Source organism: Bos taurus, chromosome 23 (assembly GCF_002263795.3).
Source record: "Bos taurus isolate L1 Dominette 01449 registration number 42190680 breed Hereford chromosome 23, ARS-UCD2.0, whole genome shotgun sequence".
In the NCBI taxonomy this organism is placed as follows: domain Eukaryota; kingdom Metazoa; phylum Chordata; class Mammalia; order Artiodactyla; family Bovidae; genus Bos; species Bos taurus.
In genome coordinates, this window is record NC_037350.1 from 652,343 (window position 1) to 670,833 (window position 18,491).

Here is an 18,491-nt window from a genome sequence, read left to right on the forward strand (position 1 = left end):
ATGAGGGAGGATTAAGATGTTTTCTAATATTGCTCAATGAGCAAAAATAATTTTCTTATATATTAAAGTCACATTAAGCATTAAATTTAAAATTTTCGAGAAAACATATGCTGTCAAAAATAGAAATTCAAGGCAACAAAAATTTACCAAAGCATCTCAAATGAAACCATGTAAAACTACAACTGAGTAAGAAAGAAAAATGAAATTGGGAATGAAATTAGAAATCAAAGAAAGGAATGACTTTCTAAAATCATGTAAATGTATTAAAAGATAAAGTGTTTAAGTTATTTATTCAAGCTAGAAAATATTTGTATATAAAAATCTTCATTACTAATAATGCAAGACCATACAATCAAAGTATTCCTTTTTTTCTTCTAATCTCTCCTCATTAGCTACTATCAGTATGTTTATTGCTAAGATTTTACATATTTTAAAATGTGCATATGCTTTTTAGAAAGGAAGAAAAATAAAATTTATATTATATATATAAACTTATTATTTCTCATTTTTATGTAGTATCAGATATAAATATCTAGTATAAGCAAAATATCAGGAATAAATAGAAACTGCTATTGCCATTGTTGGAAATAACTCAAGAAACTCTTTGACTTATTTCAAGTGGGGAGAAGATGGCAAAGGAATAGGTGGATGTGGAGTACTTCTTTCTCCATAGGTACATCAGGAATACATCTTCAGATGCAGAATATCTCACAGAGTACCAGCTAAGTGTTGGCAGGAGTCCCTGACCACCAGAAAGGAATATACAGATCCACACAAAACTCAGTAGGATGAAGGAAGAAAGGAAAACAGCAGAAGACAGTGAGTGGGACTGGGGGGTGGAAGAGCTGAAGTAGAGGTGAGATCCCTCCATGGGAGGAATAGTTTGAGATAGAGGAAAAGCATTTGAAGTTATTGGAGAGTGAAGCAGTGTCATTGATTTGTGACAATCTGAATGGAGTGAGAAGCACATAGACAATCCATGCCACAGCCCTATGTGCTCCAGTCAGGGATGCGAGTTCCTTGGTATGCATGGTGGCTGGGAGCTGGAGCATAGGGATTGGAGAGCAACCCCAGGGTGAGGACTGCTGTTTATTCTGGGGAGACAATCTTAGGGATGTGAGGGAGGTGATCTCAGCAAAGAATGCACTTAAAGGAAAGCCAGGCAGCCATAGAGGCAGGGAAACACTGCTGAGTCACGGGCATGGGGTGGAGTCCTCACTGCAGACTCTCTCCCCACATGCTGGCACTGGCATCTGACCAATGGAGAAAGACCTCAGAGAGGGTGGCCTTTTGAGTGATGCACAGAGGAATATAGAAGGACCACAGCCATGGGTGTCCTTTGAGTACCTGCAGTGCCAAACAACAAAGAAAGACCGGCTACCAGAGCCTAGGAAAAAAACCCTAATAGCACCATAGCCCCTGCGCCCATGGCCAGCGGTGTCCCTGAGCGCCTGGTGCTGCCAGAGTGTCCGTGATCCAAGCAGCCATGCCACCTGCTGAATAAAACTCATTTTGGTGATGTATCCCCTGCTGTTTCCACTTCTTTTTCCTTTAATGTTAGTATATTGAAAGTAAGCTAGATAATTCTCTAATAAATGTTGGCATTGTTTATTTGTATAAGAAAGAGTGGCTTATTTTGTTAACAAATCTTTGAACCTGAGAAGAAAGTGATAACATCCAATCAACAGTGGGTAACATGGCAATTGAAGATAACAGACATGACACACCCTTCACTGCAACCCAGCTGCTGTATTCCCCATGGGAATGTAGCTGCAGAACCACATGGGTGCCTGTCTGGGTGGTTGGAGAGCCCAGCACCATCAAGTTTACTATTGGGGTGGAGATGTTATGAGTGTTTGTAAAACCTTCAAGCTAAAATTGGACTTAGCAGTCACTGAGTTCATACGTGTAGATGCTAATCATCTATAGGATCATAACACTCTACATTTTTAGTTAGGCTGTATAGTATACATAAAGAACTATATTTTTCTAATAATTTTAGCATGAAATATCACTATTTAATCACCTTGCTGCTGCTTAGAAGGAAAATAAAAGTAATAGTAATTTGAAAATACAATCCCCTGGCATTTAATAGAAAGTTATTAAATTAATTTACTTAGATAAGTCATTCATTCCATGGTAATAGATATTTGAAATTATTCATTTTCTTTCTAGTATACAGTGTTTTACTAAAATCACTGGATAGCTCATATGATTACAATTCATGTTTGCAAGTCAGCTGTCGAGATTACCAATTAATAATAAATACTAACTTTTCATCAAAAAATGAACCAAGATTTATACATCATCTCAGGGCACAGAGGTGAAGATTACAGGTGCTGGAGTCCGATGATGTGGGTCCAATACTCTTTGCTTCCTAAGTCCTTGAACAAATCACTTATCCCCCACCCTATCCCCAACACTGCCTTCTTCACCCAGAGCTCAAGGTTGTTAATAGCACTGTGGTTTGTTATGAAAATTAGATGTAAAACATTAAGAACAATACTTTCCAATGCACACTGCATACTAAGTATTCATTTCAACTATATTTTATATTCTGGATTAGTGAATTCTTAGTAAACCAAGGGGCTCCCAGGTAGGTACAGGGAGTCAGTTGTGTAGGGAGACCACTGCAAAGACAGAATGAAATTATGTTCCTTGACCATAAGGCCTGTGGTTACTCCCTCAGGTCACATCCAATCACACATCCCAAAAGTCCTGCTTCCTGTGTTCTCCAGAGGTTTAGTGGGCCACTCTGTTCCCTACAGTTCTTTACTTCTCCCAGGATCAGAGGCTGCCTGTCTATTCCCCACAGTCAAACACAGTGGATTTGAGGTTTGGCCCCTGACCCCTCACTGCATAACTCACCCAAATGGAATTTACTATACACAGTAACCACAAAAGACCTATTGAATCATATTTTTGAGAATGACTTGATGAACACTACCTGGAAATAGATACTAACTTAAAGGAAATTAAACACACGTTCATCATCATCACAGCAGAAAGTAGTCCATGACCAAATGAGTACCTCCTGATGCACAGTGCTATAAGTGAGCTCAGCTGTTACACAACCATACGAAGTTATCATTTACAGAACACTGTGTGAGAAGGCATGAGAGCGTGGGGCAAGAGAGCCTGCCTGGCATCATCATGGCTAATTTGTTCTTTCCCTACGGTTGCCATGGAAAGATCCAATGTATGTTATTTATCTTGTTTCACTTTTGGCCTCTGCCCATGGGAAAAACAGGTATCTCATGCTAATAAAAAATGCCTACCTGACAGGGGATATAGAAAAATTATATACCTGATTAAAGGGAATATATTTTATTGTAATTTTATCTCTCCTATTACATGTTATCCTAAAACTTTCTTTCTCTAGAATAGATACAAATTTATAAATGACCTTTATCTTAATAATCCTCCTCTGATTCATTTATTTCTACCATTCTATCTTCTAATTCACTAATCCTATCTTCTGCCTCTGTTATTCTACTATTTGTTGCCTCCAGAGTGTTTTTAATTTCATTTATTGCATTATTCATTATATATTGACTCTTTTTTATTTCTTCTAGGTCCTTGTTAAACCTTTCTTGCATCTTCTCAATCCTTGTCTCCAAGCTATTTATCTGTGATTCCATTTTAATTTCAAGATTTTGGATCAACACCAATACAGTATACTAACGCATATATATGGAATTTAGAAAGATGGTAACGATAACCCTGTATACGAGACAGCAAAAGAGACACTGATGTATAGAACAGTCTTATGGACTCTGTGGGAGAGGGAGAGGGTGGGAAGATTTGGGAGAATGGCATTGAAACATGTGAAACGTCATGTATGAAACGAGATGCCAGTCCAGGTTCAATGCACAATGCTGGGATGCTTGGGGCTGGTGCACTGGGACGACCCAGAGGGATGGTGTGGGGAGGGAGGAGGGAGGAGGGTTCAGGATGGGGAACACATGTATACTAATTAAATAATTTTCCATTAAAGAAAAAAAAAAAGAAAATATACAGAGGTAACACACACACACATATGTGGAAGGAGACAAGAAAGATTATATTTAGAGATTTGGATGCTGAATAAAATTAATTTTCATCTTTGTAAAAAAAAAAAAAATCCTCCTCTGATTCTAACTTATAGGCAAAAATGGAAGATGCACTTAATTATGAAAGGGCAAGACAATCATTGATTTCCATCTCATAAAATGATACTGTACTTTTAGGACCAATTAGCAGCTAATTTGTGAGGGACATAAATGCTGGATAAGGATGAAATGAAGAAAATTCATTATCTTCCCTCCATTTTCATTCAAATGTTAATTTATATAAAATCACCTTGGACCATCAAGTAGGTTAATTTTTAAAAGCAAGATTTGGAGAATTGGAATTTATATGAATGATAAGCTTCAGGAAGTTCTCTATAAATACCACTCCCCAAGCTAAATTCAAACAGCCTAGATTGCTGATTAAAGCCACTCCTGGTGGCTCAGATGGTAAAGAATCTGCCTGCAATGCAGGAGGCCCAGGTTCAATCCCTGGATCAGGAAGATCCCATGGAGAAGGGAATGGAAACCCACTCCAATATTTTTGCCCATATTTAAACAGCTGGATGATTGGGAAAGTCCCTTATGCTGGGAAAGGTTGAGGGTAGAAGGAGAAGAGGGTATCAGAGGTTGACATAGCTGGAAAGTATCACTAGTGCCAAGTATACTAACGCATATATATGGAATTTAGAAAGATGGTAATGACATGAACTTTTTCAAATTCTGGGAGAAGGTCGGGGACAGGGAGGCCTGGTGTGCTGCAGTCTATGGGGTCACAAAGGGTCTGACACAACTGGGTGACTCAACAGCAAAAGGTTTTTTATTTTTATTTTTTTTATTTAATTTTATTTTTAAACTTTACATAATTGTATTAGTTTTGCCAAATATCAAAATGAATCCGCCACAAGCATACATGTGTTCCCCATCCTGAACCCTCCTCCCTCCTCTCTCCCCACACCATCCCTCTGGGTCGTCCCAGTGCACCAGCCCCAAGCATCCAGTATCACGCATCGAACCTGGACTGGCAACTCGTTTCTTACATGATATTCTACATGTTTCAATGTCACTCTCCCAAATCTTCCCACCCTCTCCCTCTCCCACAGAGTCCATAAGACTGTTCTATACATCAGTGTCTCTTTTGCTGTCTCGTACACCAGGTTACTGTTACCATCTTTCTAAATTCCATATATATGCGTTAGTATACTGTATTGGTGTTTTTCCTTCTGGCTTACTTCACTCTGTATAATAGGCTCCAGTTTCATCCACCTCATTAGAACTGATTCAAATGTATTCTTTTTAATGGCTGAGTAATACTCCATTGTGTATATGTACCACAGCTTGCTTATCCATTCATCTGCTGATGGACATCTAGGTTGCTTCCATGTCCTGGCTATTATAAACAGTGCTGCGATGAACATTGGGGTACACGTGTCTCTTTCCCTTCTGGTTTCCTCAGTGTGTATGCCCAGCAGTGGGATTGCTGGATCATAAGGCAGTTCTATTTCCAGTTTTTTAAGGAATCTCCACACTCTTCTCCATAGTGGCTGTACTAGTTTGCATTCCCACCAACAGTGTAAGAGGGTTCCCTTTTCTCCACACCCTCTCCAGCACTTATTATTTGTAGACTTTTGGATCGCAGCCATTCTGACTGGTGTGAAATGGTACCTCATAGTGGTTTTGATTTGCATTTCTCTGATAATGAGTGATGTTGAGCATCTTTTCATGTGTTTGTTAGCCATCTGTATGTCTTCTTTATTAAAGGCAGATTCACATTTGTTAAAAAAAAATTGGAAATAGAACTGCCTTATGATCCAGCAATCCCACTGCTGGGCATACACACTGAGGAAACCAGAAGGGAAAGAGACACGTGTACCCCAATGTTTATCACAGCACTGTTTATAATAGCCAGGACATGGAAGCAACCTAGATGTCCATCAGCAGATAAATGGATAAGAAAGCTGTGGCACATACACACAATGGAGTATTACTCAGCCATTAAAAAGAATACATTTGAATCTAATGAGGTGGATGAAACTGGAGCCTATTATACAGAGTGAAGTAAGCCAGAAGGAAAAACACCAATACAGTATACTAACGCATATATATGGAATTTAGAAAGATGGTAACAATAACCCTGTGTACGAGACAGCAAAAGAGACACTGATGTATAGAACAGTCTTATGGACTCTGTGGGAGAGGGAGAGGGTGGGAAGATTTGGGAGAATGGCATTGAAACATGTAAAATATCATGTATGAAACGAGATGCCAGTCCAGGTTCGATGCACGATACTGGATGCTTGGGGCTAGTGCACTGGGACGACCCAGAGGGATGGTATGGGGAGGGAGGAAGGAGGAGGGTTCAGGATGGGGAACCCATGTATACCTGTGGTGGATTCTTTTTGATATTTGGCAAAACTAATACCATTATGTAAAGTTTAAAAATAAAATAAAATTTAAAAAAAAGACTGATATTCTTTTATTTAAAGAAGGAAAAATAAATAGGATTGTTGTTGTTCAGTTGCTAAGTCATGTCCAACTCTTTGCAATGCCACAGACTGCAGCATGCCAGACCTCTCTGTCATTCACACCTTCACCCTTCACCTTCATCTCCTGGAGCTTGCTCAATTTCGTATCCATTGAGTTGAGAGAAACAAGTGGAAAAATTGTATTTACATGCCTCTTTCTGCCAGGAGAGAATTAGGCCAATTACCCAATTTTCTATTAAGGCCCCTACTTAATTTCTACCAACAAAACAAAGACATGATATAAATGGGCTTCCCTGATAGCTCAGTTGGTAAAGAATCTGCCTGCAATGCAGGAGACTCCAGTTTGATCCCTGAGTCAGGAAAATTCCCTGGAGAAAGGATAGGCTACCTATTCCAGCATTCTTGGGCTTCCCTTGTGATTCAGCTGGCAAAGAATCCACCTGCAACGGGAGAGACCTGGGTTTGGTCCCTGGGTTGGGAAGATCCCCCAGAGAAGGGAAAGGCTACCCACTCCAGTATTCTGGCTTGGATAATTCCATGGACTGTATAGTCTATGGGGTCGCACAGACTCAGACATGACTGAGCAGCTTTCACTTCACTTCACTCACATAATATGAATACAAGAAAATGCATATGTATCTGATATCCACAGTGTATGTGGGTAGTGGGTGGGATGGGGTGAGAAATAGTACCTGTTCAAATGTCCATCTCCAGCTTCCATTTTCAAACGTCTAAAGTAAGCATATCTAAACCAGAACTCATAAGCAACTTAAAATAACTTTCTTCCAATAATCATAATGCAGTAAAAGGCTCTACACTCCACATTCCAAGTAGTTGTGAAGGTCCAAACCTACAAATCCTTCCAGAAATATCTATTTTGCAGCAATACTCAATCCTGCTGATCTTTTTCTCACATACTTGCAACTTCCTTTCACATTTCTCCATCCCCATGGTTACCACCCTAATCCAGTAACCACCATCTCCTCCTGGCACAATGGATTGGCCTACAACCCAGTTTTATCATATTCCTTCTCTCCCCTTTTAAATCTATAACACACATGGCTTTAGTGTGACTATATTTAAAAAAAATAAAGATCATTCTCAAACTAAAACTCTTCAAAAGTGTGATTAGAATGAAGACTTCAATCCTTAAGCCATGCTCCAAGGTCCGTGGTCCCCCTCATCTGTCTCTGACCTCTCACCTTTCACTGCTCCAGCCACACCAGCCTCTGTCCCTTCTTGTTCCAGGACCCTCACTACTTTTCTATCTGGCCACATCACCCCTCCTAGACTATGCAGACTTACATTGTCTCTCATTTCAGATCTCAGTTCAAATCTCACTTTCCCACAGAAGATATATCTGATTATAGATGAGACTAAGTCCTTGTGATAAAATCCACTGAAGCCCCTATAGCTAAATATTTCTGTAACTATTTGACTACTGTCATTATTACCTACAAGAATATAAATTAACTAAAGGTATGATTTTTATTTTGCTCACCCAGCCTCTATCTCTGTTGTGTAACAGGCACAAAATAAATATTTGTTTCTTAAAGAAACAAATAAATGTTATTGTGTCTTAGCTTTAGACATTTTAAAAAACAAACAAAATGATGAGGATGGGAATGTAACACTCAGAGTAGTACTCTAATAGACTTACAGGCAGAAAATCTATCTCTAGTGTCTGAAAGAGTATGATTTTTCAAATTATTTTCACAGCAAGAGAGCTATAGCTCATTCATAATATGGCCTTGAGTTTGAAAGTTTCAAGTAGTTGATCAGGTAATTGATTGTTATTTATAATGTAGGAAAAATAAAGCATACAAATTCATACAGTCAAAATCATCAGGTTTATAACTAATATAGGCCTGTCCTAAAAGGCATCACTCACACTACCCAGATGCAACCACCAGTTGAGGTAATACTACACAATGCCAACAAGCACATGTCTTGCAAAGCCACAGACTCAAAGGAAGAGAGTGAGTTTGAAGCAGATTGTGCAGGCTTTTTAGGCAATTGTGAGGTCTTTGATTTTTATAAAGTAAATTGGGAACGTCTGTAAGTTTTGACCAGAGGGAAAAACACTCCACTTTAAAAGATCAGTTTGATTGCTGTGTTGTGAAGAGATGTCGACATACAGGAAGAGTAAGGAAATGAACTAGGAGATGGTGCCACAACCACGAGGAGGAGCAGAGAGCTCAGACAAGGCTGCTGGCTTTGGGGAAATAGAGAATCCCCAGTGTGGATTAAAGGTAGAGCTAGGGGATTTCTGGACTGACCAATGTGGGATGTGAGAGAAAGAGTCATTAAGTTGTTTTGGTCTGAGCAAGTGAAAAAATAAAAATAAAAAGTGAAGGAAATTTGGAGAGTGAGTAGAATATTATGAATTCATTTTTGCACATATTAAGGGGGTGTTTGTTTCATACATAAAAATATATAAAAAATCATACATTTCATACATTCAGGACCTAAAATTCAATGCAAGGGCCATACGACTTTTCTTTTTTGTTTCTGTATTGTTTTGTATTCCACATATCTTCAAAAAACCAAAGAATCAATCATAGTAATATAGCTTGATATTCTTACACTCCTAAAATGCACACACAAGCATTATCTGCCATTAGGTTTACTCGTATTAATGGAACATTTTTCCTGAGTCCAAAAGTCCTGAAATCTGAGCAAATGCACTAGTGATGTTACTGTTCTAGGTTCTCAGCAAGATTTTCTAATTAGAATAACGAAATCTAATGTTTTGCCAGCATTTATTTTTCCAATTATGTCTACAAGATAATAGTAGACACTATATTCTAATAGTGTCTACTAATAATTACTTAATAGGTCCCAGATGGTTCAGTGGTAAAGCATCCTCATACTAATACAGGAGATGCAAGAGACATGGGTTGGGAAGAGCCCCTAGCAGAGGAAATGCCAAACCACTCCAGTATTCTTATCAGGATAATCCCATAGGTTTTGGGTTGTTGTGTTTTCGTTTTCATTAATTTCTATGCATATTTTGATTTCTTCTGTGATTTGTTGGTTATTCAGCAGCATGTTGTTCAGCCTCCATATGTTGGGATTTTTAATAGTTTTTCTCCTGTAATTGACATCTAATCTTACTGCATTGTGGTCAGAAAAGATCCTTGGAATGATTTCAATTTTTTTGAATTTATCAAGGCTAGATTTATGGCCCAGGATGTGATCTATCCTGGAGAAGATTCCGTGTGCACTTGAGAAAAAAGTGAAATTCATTGTTTTGGGGTGAAATGTCCTATAGATATCAATTAGGTCTAACTGGTCTATTGTATCATTTAAATTTGGTATTTCCTTGTTAATTTTCTGTTTAGTTGATCTATCCATAGGTGTGAGTGGGGTATTAAAGTCTCCCACTATTATTGTGTTATTGTTAATTTTCCCTTTCATAATTGGTAGCATTTGCCTTACATATTGTGGTGCTCCTATGTTGGGTGCATATATATTTATAATTGTTATATCTTCTTCTTGGATTGGTCCTTTGATCATTATGTAGTGTCCTTCTTTGTCTCTTTTCATAGCCTTCATTTTAAAGTCTATTTTATCTGATATGAGTATCGCTACTCCTGCTTTCCTTTGGTCTCTATTTGCATGGCATGTCTTTTTCCAGCCCTTCACTTTCAGTCTGTATGTGTCCCTTGTTTTGAGGTAGGTGTCTTGTAGACAACATATATAGGGGTCTTGTTTTTGTACCCATTCAGCCAGTCTTTGTCTTTTGGTTGGGGTATTCAACCAACCCATTTACATTTAAGATAATTATTGATAAGCATGATCCCGTTGCCATTTACTTTGCTGTTTTGGGTTCGAGTTTATACACCCTTTCTTTGTTTCCTGTTTAGCAAAGATCCTTTAGCATTTGTTGAATAGCTGGTTTGGTGTTGGTAAATTCTCTCAGCTTTTATTTGTCTGTAAAGCTTTTGATTTCTTCCTCATATTGAATGAGATCCTTGCTGGGTACAGTAATCTGGGTTGTAGGTTTTTCTCTTTCATCACTTTAAGTATATCCTGCCATTCCCTTCTGGTATGACGAGTTTCTATTGAAAGATCAGCTGTTATCCTTATGGGAATCCCCTTGTGTGTTATTTGTTGTTTTTCCCTTGATGCTTTAAAAATTTGTTCTTTGTTTTTGATCTTTGTTAATATGTGTCTTAGGGCGTTTTACCTTGGGTTTATCCTGTTTGGGACTCTCTGGTTTTCTTGAATTTGGGTGACTATTTCCTTCTTCATTTTAGGGAAGTTTTCAACTATTATCTATTCAAGTATTTTCTCATGATCTTTCCTTATGTTTTTTCCTTGGACTCCTATGCTTCGAATGTTGGGACATTTAACATTGTCCCAAAGGTCGCTGAGGTTGTCCCAATTTCTTTTAATTCTTTTTTTCTTTTTTCCTCTCTGCTTCATTTATTTCTACCATTCTATCTTCTACCTAACTTATCCTAATCACAGAATAAATCAAAAAAGAAATCAAAATATGCATAGAAACAAATGAAAATGATAACACAACAACCCAAAACCTATGGGACACTGTAAAAGCAGTGCTAAGGGGAAGTTTCATAGCAATACAGGCTTACCACAAGAAACAAGAAAAAAGTCAAATAAATAACAACTCTACACCTCAAGCAAGTAGAAAGGAAGCAATAAAGAACCCCAGGGTTAGTAGAAGGAAAAAAATATTAAAGATTAGTGCAGAAATAAATGCAAAAGAAACAAAAGAGACCATAGCAAAAACCAACAAAGCTAAAAGCTGGTTCTTTGAGATGATAAATAAAATTAGCAAACCATTCGCCAAACTCATCAAGAAACAAAGGGAGAAGAATCAAATCAACAAAATTAGAAATGAAAATGGAGAGATCACAACAGACAACACAGAAATACAAAGGATCATAAGATAATACTATCAGCAATTATATGCCAATAAAATGGATAACTTGGATGAAATGGACAAATTCTTAGAAAAAGTACAACTTTCCAAAACTGGACCAGGAAGAAATAGAGAATCTTAACAGACCCATCACAAGCACAGAAATTGAAACTGTAATCAGAAATCTTCCAGCAAACAAAAGCCCAGGTCCAGACGGCTTCACAGCTGAATTCTACCAAAAATTTAGAGAAGAGCTAACACCTATCCTACACAAACTCTTCCAGAAAATTGCACAGGAAGATAAACTTCCCAAACTCATTCTATGAGGCCACCATCACCCTAATACCAAAACCTGACAAAGATGGCACAAAAAAAGAAAATTACATGCCAATATCACGGATGAACATAGATGCAAAAATCCTTAACAAAATTCTAGTAAACAGAATCCAACAAAATATTAAAAAGATCATATATCATGACCAAGTGGGCTTTATCCCAGGGATGCAAGGATTCTTCAATATCCACAAATCAATCAACATAATACACCACATTAACAAACTGAAAGATAAAAACCATATAATTATCTCAATAGATGCAGAGAAAGCCTTTGACAAAATTCAACATCCATTTATGATAAAAACCCTCCAGAAAGCAGGAATAGAGGGAATATACCTCAATATAATAAAAGCCATATATGACAAACCCACAGCAAACATTACCCTCAATGGTGAAAAATTGAAAGCATTTCCCCTAAAGTCAGGAACAAGACAAGGGTGCCCACTTTCACCATTACTATTCAACATAGTTTTGGAAGTTTTGGATACAGCAATGAGAGCAGAAAAAGAAATAAAAAGAATCCAGATTGGAAAAGAAGAAGTAAAATTTTCACTGTTTGCAGATGACATGATCTTCTACATAGAAAACCCTAAAGACTCCACCAGAAAATTACTAGAGCTAATCAATGAATATGGTAATGTTTCAGGATATAAAATTAACACACAGAAATCCTTTGCATTTCTGTACATTAACAATGAGAAAACAGAAAGAGAAATTAAGGGGAAAATTCCATTCACCATTGCAACGAAAAGAATAAAATACTTAGGAACATATATACCTGAAGAAACAAAAGAACTATATATGGAATACTATAAAACACTGATTAAAGAAATCAAAGAGGACACAAAGAAATGAAGAAATATACCATGTTCATGGATTGGAAGAATCAATATAGTGAAAATGAGCATACTACGCAAAGCAATCTATAGATTCAATGCAATCCCTATCAAGTTACCAACGGTATTTTTCACAGAACTAGAACAAATAAGTTCACAATTTGTATGGAAATACAAAAACCGTCGAATAGCCAAAGCAATCTTGAAAAGAAGAATGGGACTAGAGAAATCAACCTGCCTGACTCTGGGCTATACTACAAAGCTACAGTCATCAAGACAGTATGGTACTGGCACAAAGACAGAAACATAGATCAATGGAATAAAATAGAAAGCCCAGAGATAAACCAACACAACCATGGACAACTTATCTTTGACAAAGGAGGCAAGAATATACAATGGAGAAAAGACAATCTCTTTAACAAATGGTGTTGGGAAAACTAGTCAACCACTTGTAAAAAAATGAAACTAAAACACTTTCTAACACCATACACAAAAATAAACTCAAAATGGATTAAAGATCTAAATGTAAGACCAGAAACTATAAAACTCCTAGAGGAGAACATAGGCAAAACTCTCTCCAACATAAACCACAGCAGGATCCTCTATGACCCACGTCCCAGAGCATTGGAAATAAAAGCAAAAATAAACAAATGGGACTTAATTAAACTTAAAAGTTTTGCACAACAAAGGAAACTATAAACAAAGTGAAAAGACAGCCTTCAGAATGGGAGAAAATAATAGCAAATGAAGCAATTAACAAATAATTAATCTCAAAAATACACATGCAAGTCTTGCAGCTCAATTCCAGAAAAATAAATGACCCAATCAAAAAATGGGCCAAAGAACTAAACAGACATATCTCCAAAGAAGACATACAGATGGCTAACAAAGACATGAAAAGATGCTCAACATCACTCATTAACAGATAAATGCAAATCAAAACCACAATGAGGTACCACTTCACGCCAGTCAGAATGGCTACTATCCAAAAGTCTACAAGCAATAAATGCTGGAGAGGGTGTGGAAGAAAGGGAGAGGGTGTGGAGAAAAGGGAACCCTCTTACACTGTTGGTGGGAATGCAAACTCGTACAGCCACTATGGAGAAAAGTGTGGAGATTCCTTAAAATACTGGAAATAGAACTGCCATATGACTCAGCAATGCTGCTGCTGGGCATACACACCGAGGAAAACCAGAATTGAAAGAGACATGTACCCCAATGTTCATCGCAGCACTGTTTATAACAGCCAGGACATGGAAGCAACCTAGATGTCCATTGGCAGATGAATGGATAAGAAAGCTGTGGTACATATACACAATGGAGTATTACTCAGCCATTAAAAAGAATACATTTGAATCAGTTCTAATGAGGTGGATGAAACTGAAGCCTATTATACAGAGTAAAGTAAGCCAGAAAGTAAAACACCAATACAGTATCCTAACACATATATATGGAATTTAGAAAGATGGTAACAATAACCCTATATGAGAGACAGCAAAAGAGACACAGATGTATAGAACAGTCTTTTGGACTCTGGGAGAGGGCGAGGGTGGGATGATTTGGGAGAATGACATTGAAACATGTATATTATCATATGTGAAAAGGATCACCTGTCCAGGTTCAATGCATGAGACAGGGTGCTTGGGGCTGTTGCACTGGGATGATCTAGAGGGATGGGATGGGAAGTGAGGAGAGAGGGGGGTTCAGGATGTGGAACACATTTATACCTGGGGTGTATCCATGTCAATGTATGGCAAAGCAGCTACAATATTGTAAAGTAATTAGCCTCCAATTAAAATAAATAAATTTATATTAAAAAAAAAAAAAGGATAATCCCATGGACAGAGGAGTCTGGCAGGTTTCAGTCCAAGGGGGTCTCAAAGAGATGGATGCAACTCAGGATATACACAACTAAAAATGTAGAATTCTTTCACATTATCAATTAATTATTAATTGCTAATTATTAATTAACAAATTTTGAATATAATTAAAAAGATTCTCAAAAACCTACCACAACATTTAAATATTTATAATTGAGTGCTTAAAATGTTTATATATGTACCCATTTAATTTTTATTTTTAGAAATTATATCATTATATAATACATTATTTTAAAATAAGTATATATTGTTTTGATTCAAATGTTTTCAAATAAAGAAAATAACTGTAATAAATAGTAATTTAAATATATCAGTTAACAGAATAATGACCAAACATATATGCAGAGACAACAAAAGTGCAAAATAATACTTGCTCATTTGGGTCAAATTTATTCAGCCAACAATTTTAACCTTTTTCAGTATAACTTAACACAATTATATAACTTATACACAGATATAAACTTATACATATCTGTGTATAAGTATAACTTATACACAGATATAAACTACCAATAATAGTTTCTAGTTTTCCATGAGAAAACAAAAATGAAATAAAACTACATATTGCCAATGGTTAAAAGAAATGCAATTTTGAAATAAGCCATGCAAGGTCAACTTAAACCAGTAAAGCTGGGCAAGCTTTAAGCTGCTGCATAGTATAAGATATACCAAAATGCGCTAGGCAAAGAAAATGCTATACAGTTGGGTCTTCTCAGATGGCTCTTGTAAAGAATTCTCAGGAGGAAACAGCAAATCACACCAGTATTCTTGCCTGGAAAATTTCATGGACAGAGAAGCCTGGTGGGTTAGTCCATGGAGTCACAAAGAATTAGACACAACTGAACACACACAATGTTTTTGCTGTCTTAAATAGGGGTTTTATTTTATATTGAACAAGATGATTTAGTATGGGAAAGCTCCATGAAAAATTAAGGAATGCAGCTTTTCAAGTTCCGGGCAAGACAGAGGAAAACAGGATTGGATTTACCCTTCTGAATCTCCCAAAAATTAATTAGAAAAAGAAATAATATGAAGGTGAAACAAAACAAAACACTTCTCAAAATAGCACTTATCGGGTAATAAAGGAAAGATTGCTGAGAAATAGGAAATAAATTAGGTAAAGCCCAAGTTTTCCCTAGCTTACTGCTTGTCAGGGTTTAAGGGAATGAGGTAGGATGGGAATCCAGGCAGAATGGAATGTATCCCCTGAGTGCAGGAGACAAAGTTGAGAGTCCAGGAAGACCAAAGCAAGTAGAATTTCCAGGAGAATCACAAGAGAGCACTGAGGTAGGCAGAGTGTCCCCTGTTTTTCAGCTTGATACTGATTCACAAATGAATTCAAAGAAACCACCTTAAGCAAGGAAAACAAAAACCTGAAAAGATTAAAGAGAACAATGCCCTTTAATGCGGTGGAAACGGTACTTGCTGCCATGAGTCAGCTCAGAAAAACTAAAAATTCACACAGGCTGGATGTAGTACCTGGGAATATAATGCCTTAGTAGTGGAAAATAGTGCCTCTAGCTGTGCCCTAGATGGAGAACTGCTCCAAGATATATCATTAAAGCAAGACCTAGAAGAATCAAACTGTCTCCAAATAGCTCAACTGCAACTCATAATAAAAAGAAAAAAATGCCTCCAGGATATTTATAGCAATACAAAAATTTCCAAAACCCAACAAAATTCATAATCTGGCATTCAACCAAATTTCCAAGCAGGCAAAAAAACAAGAAAGCATGATCCATTATGAGAAGAATTATCAATCAAATGAAATGAACCCAAAGCTAATACAGATGATAGAATCAATAGACAAGGACATGAAAGCATTTATTCTGTATATTCAAAAATTTAGATATAGAAGATTTTAAAAAGATTCAATGAACTTCAAGAGGTGAAAGTTAAAAAAAAAAACAGGATGAAAAATACACTGAATAGGATGAGTGGCAGATTAAACACCAGAGAGTAAGAAATAAGTGAACTTGAAGACATAGCAATTAAGGTTACAGTAATCCTCCTTTTTTCATGGTTTTACTTTCCCCAGTTTCAGTTACCTTCAGTCAACAGTAGTCTGAAAATTAAATGGAAAGTTCCAGAAACAAACAATTCACAGACATTAAATTCCATGCCATTCTGAGTAGTGTAACAAAATCTTGCACCATCCCGCTCCATCCTAGATGTAAGTCATCCCTTTTTCCAGCACATCCAAGCTGTATACACTACCTGCCCATTAATCACTATTAGTAGTCATCCTGGTTTTCAGATTGATTGTCATGATACCACAGTGCTTGTGCTCAAGTAATCCTTGTTTTATTTAATAATGAAATCAAAGCATAAATGTAGTGAAGCTGGCAATTCAAATATGACAAAGAGAAGCCTTAAGTCAACGTAGTGAGAAAAAAAGAAACGTTCTAAAGTTGCTAAGATCTACAGTAAGAATGAATCCATGAAATTGTGATGGAAAAAGAATTCATGTTATTTTTTCTGTCATACCTAAAACTGTAAGTTATGACCTCAGTGCATAAGTGCTCCAGTTAAGATGGAAAAGGCATTTTATCTGTGTAAAATGATTTTTGAGAGATCACACTCACTTTTATTAAAACATATTTTTGTAATTGTCATATTTTTATAGCTTTTGTTGCTAATTCTGTACTGTTTAATTTATATTAAAAATTGCATCATAGGTAATTATATAAAGGAAGAGAATTCCACACACACACACACAAATCTCCTGCTTCATTAACTATGCTAAATATTTTGCTGGTGTGGATCACAAAAAAACTATGGAAAATTCTTTAAGAGATGAAAATATCAGATCATCTTACTTGCCTCCTGATAAATCTGTATGCAGGTCAAGAAGCAACAGTTAGAACCAGACATGGAACAACAGACTGGTTCCAAATTGTTGTCACCCTGCTTACTTAACTTATATGCAGAGAACATCATGTGAAATGCTTGGCTGGATGAAGCACACGCTGGAATCAATATTGCCAAAACAAATATCAATAACTTTAGATATGCAGATAACACCATCCTTATGGCACAAGGTAAAGAGAAACTAAGAAACCTCTTAATGAAAGTGAATGAGGAGAGTGAAAAAGTTGGCTTAGAAATCAATATTCAGAAAACCAAGATCATGGCAGTCTGGCTCAATATCTTCATGGCAAATAGATGGGGAAACAATGGAAACAGTGACAGACTTTACGTTCTTGGGCTCCAAAATCACTTCAGAGGGTGACAGCATCCATGAAAATAAAATAGGCTTGCCCATTGGAAGAAAAGCTATGACTAACCTAGACAGCATATTAAAATGCAGAGACATTAATTTGCTATCAAAGGTCTATCTAGTCAAAGCTATGATTTTTCTAGTAGTCATGTATGGATGTGAGACTTGGACCATAAAGAAAGCTGAGTGCTAAAGAATTGATGCTTTTGAACTGAGAAGACTAGATCAAACTGAGATGACTAGGAGATCAAACCAGCCAATCCTAAAGGAAATCAGTCCTGAACATTCCATTGGAAGGTCTGATGCTGAAGCTCCAATACTTTGGCCACCTGATATGAAGAACTGACTCATTGGAAAAGATGCTGATGCTGGGAAAGATTGAAGGCAGGAGAAGGGAATGACAGAGGATGAGATAGTTGGATGGCATCACTAAATTGATAGATATGAGTTTGCACAAGCTCCAGCAGTTGGTGATGGACAGGGAAGCCTTGTATGCTGCAGTCCATGGGGTCACAAAGATTCGGACATGGCTGAGTGACTGAAGTGAACTTATTCAGTTTCAGGCATCCACAGGGAATCTTGGAATCCTTCCCTGGAAGATAAGGAAGCAGGAGGGGGCGACTGTATCCAAAGTGAAGCATAGAAGAAAAAAAGTTAAAAATAAATTAAGAGTATCAATAATCTGTGAGATATTTTCAGGAATCCAAATATTTATGTAACTGTAACTGAAATACCTAAGATGGAAAAAAAAATCTGAAAATGATATTTTTCCAAGTCAGTTTGAAGTATAAGC

At 36.9% G+C, this 18,491-nt stretch overlaps 1 protein-coding gene across 8 annotated transcripts in view; it reads right to left on the reverse strand.

Annotated features, from left to right (window-relative positions):
* The window catches only part of KHDRBS2 (KH RNA binding domain containing, signal transduction associated 2), a 773,215-nt gene that overhangs the window by 464,312 nt on the left and 290,412 nt on the right, over positions 1 to 18,491 (reverse strand). The window lies entirely within an intron of this gene.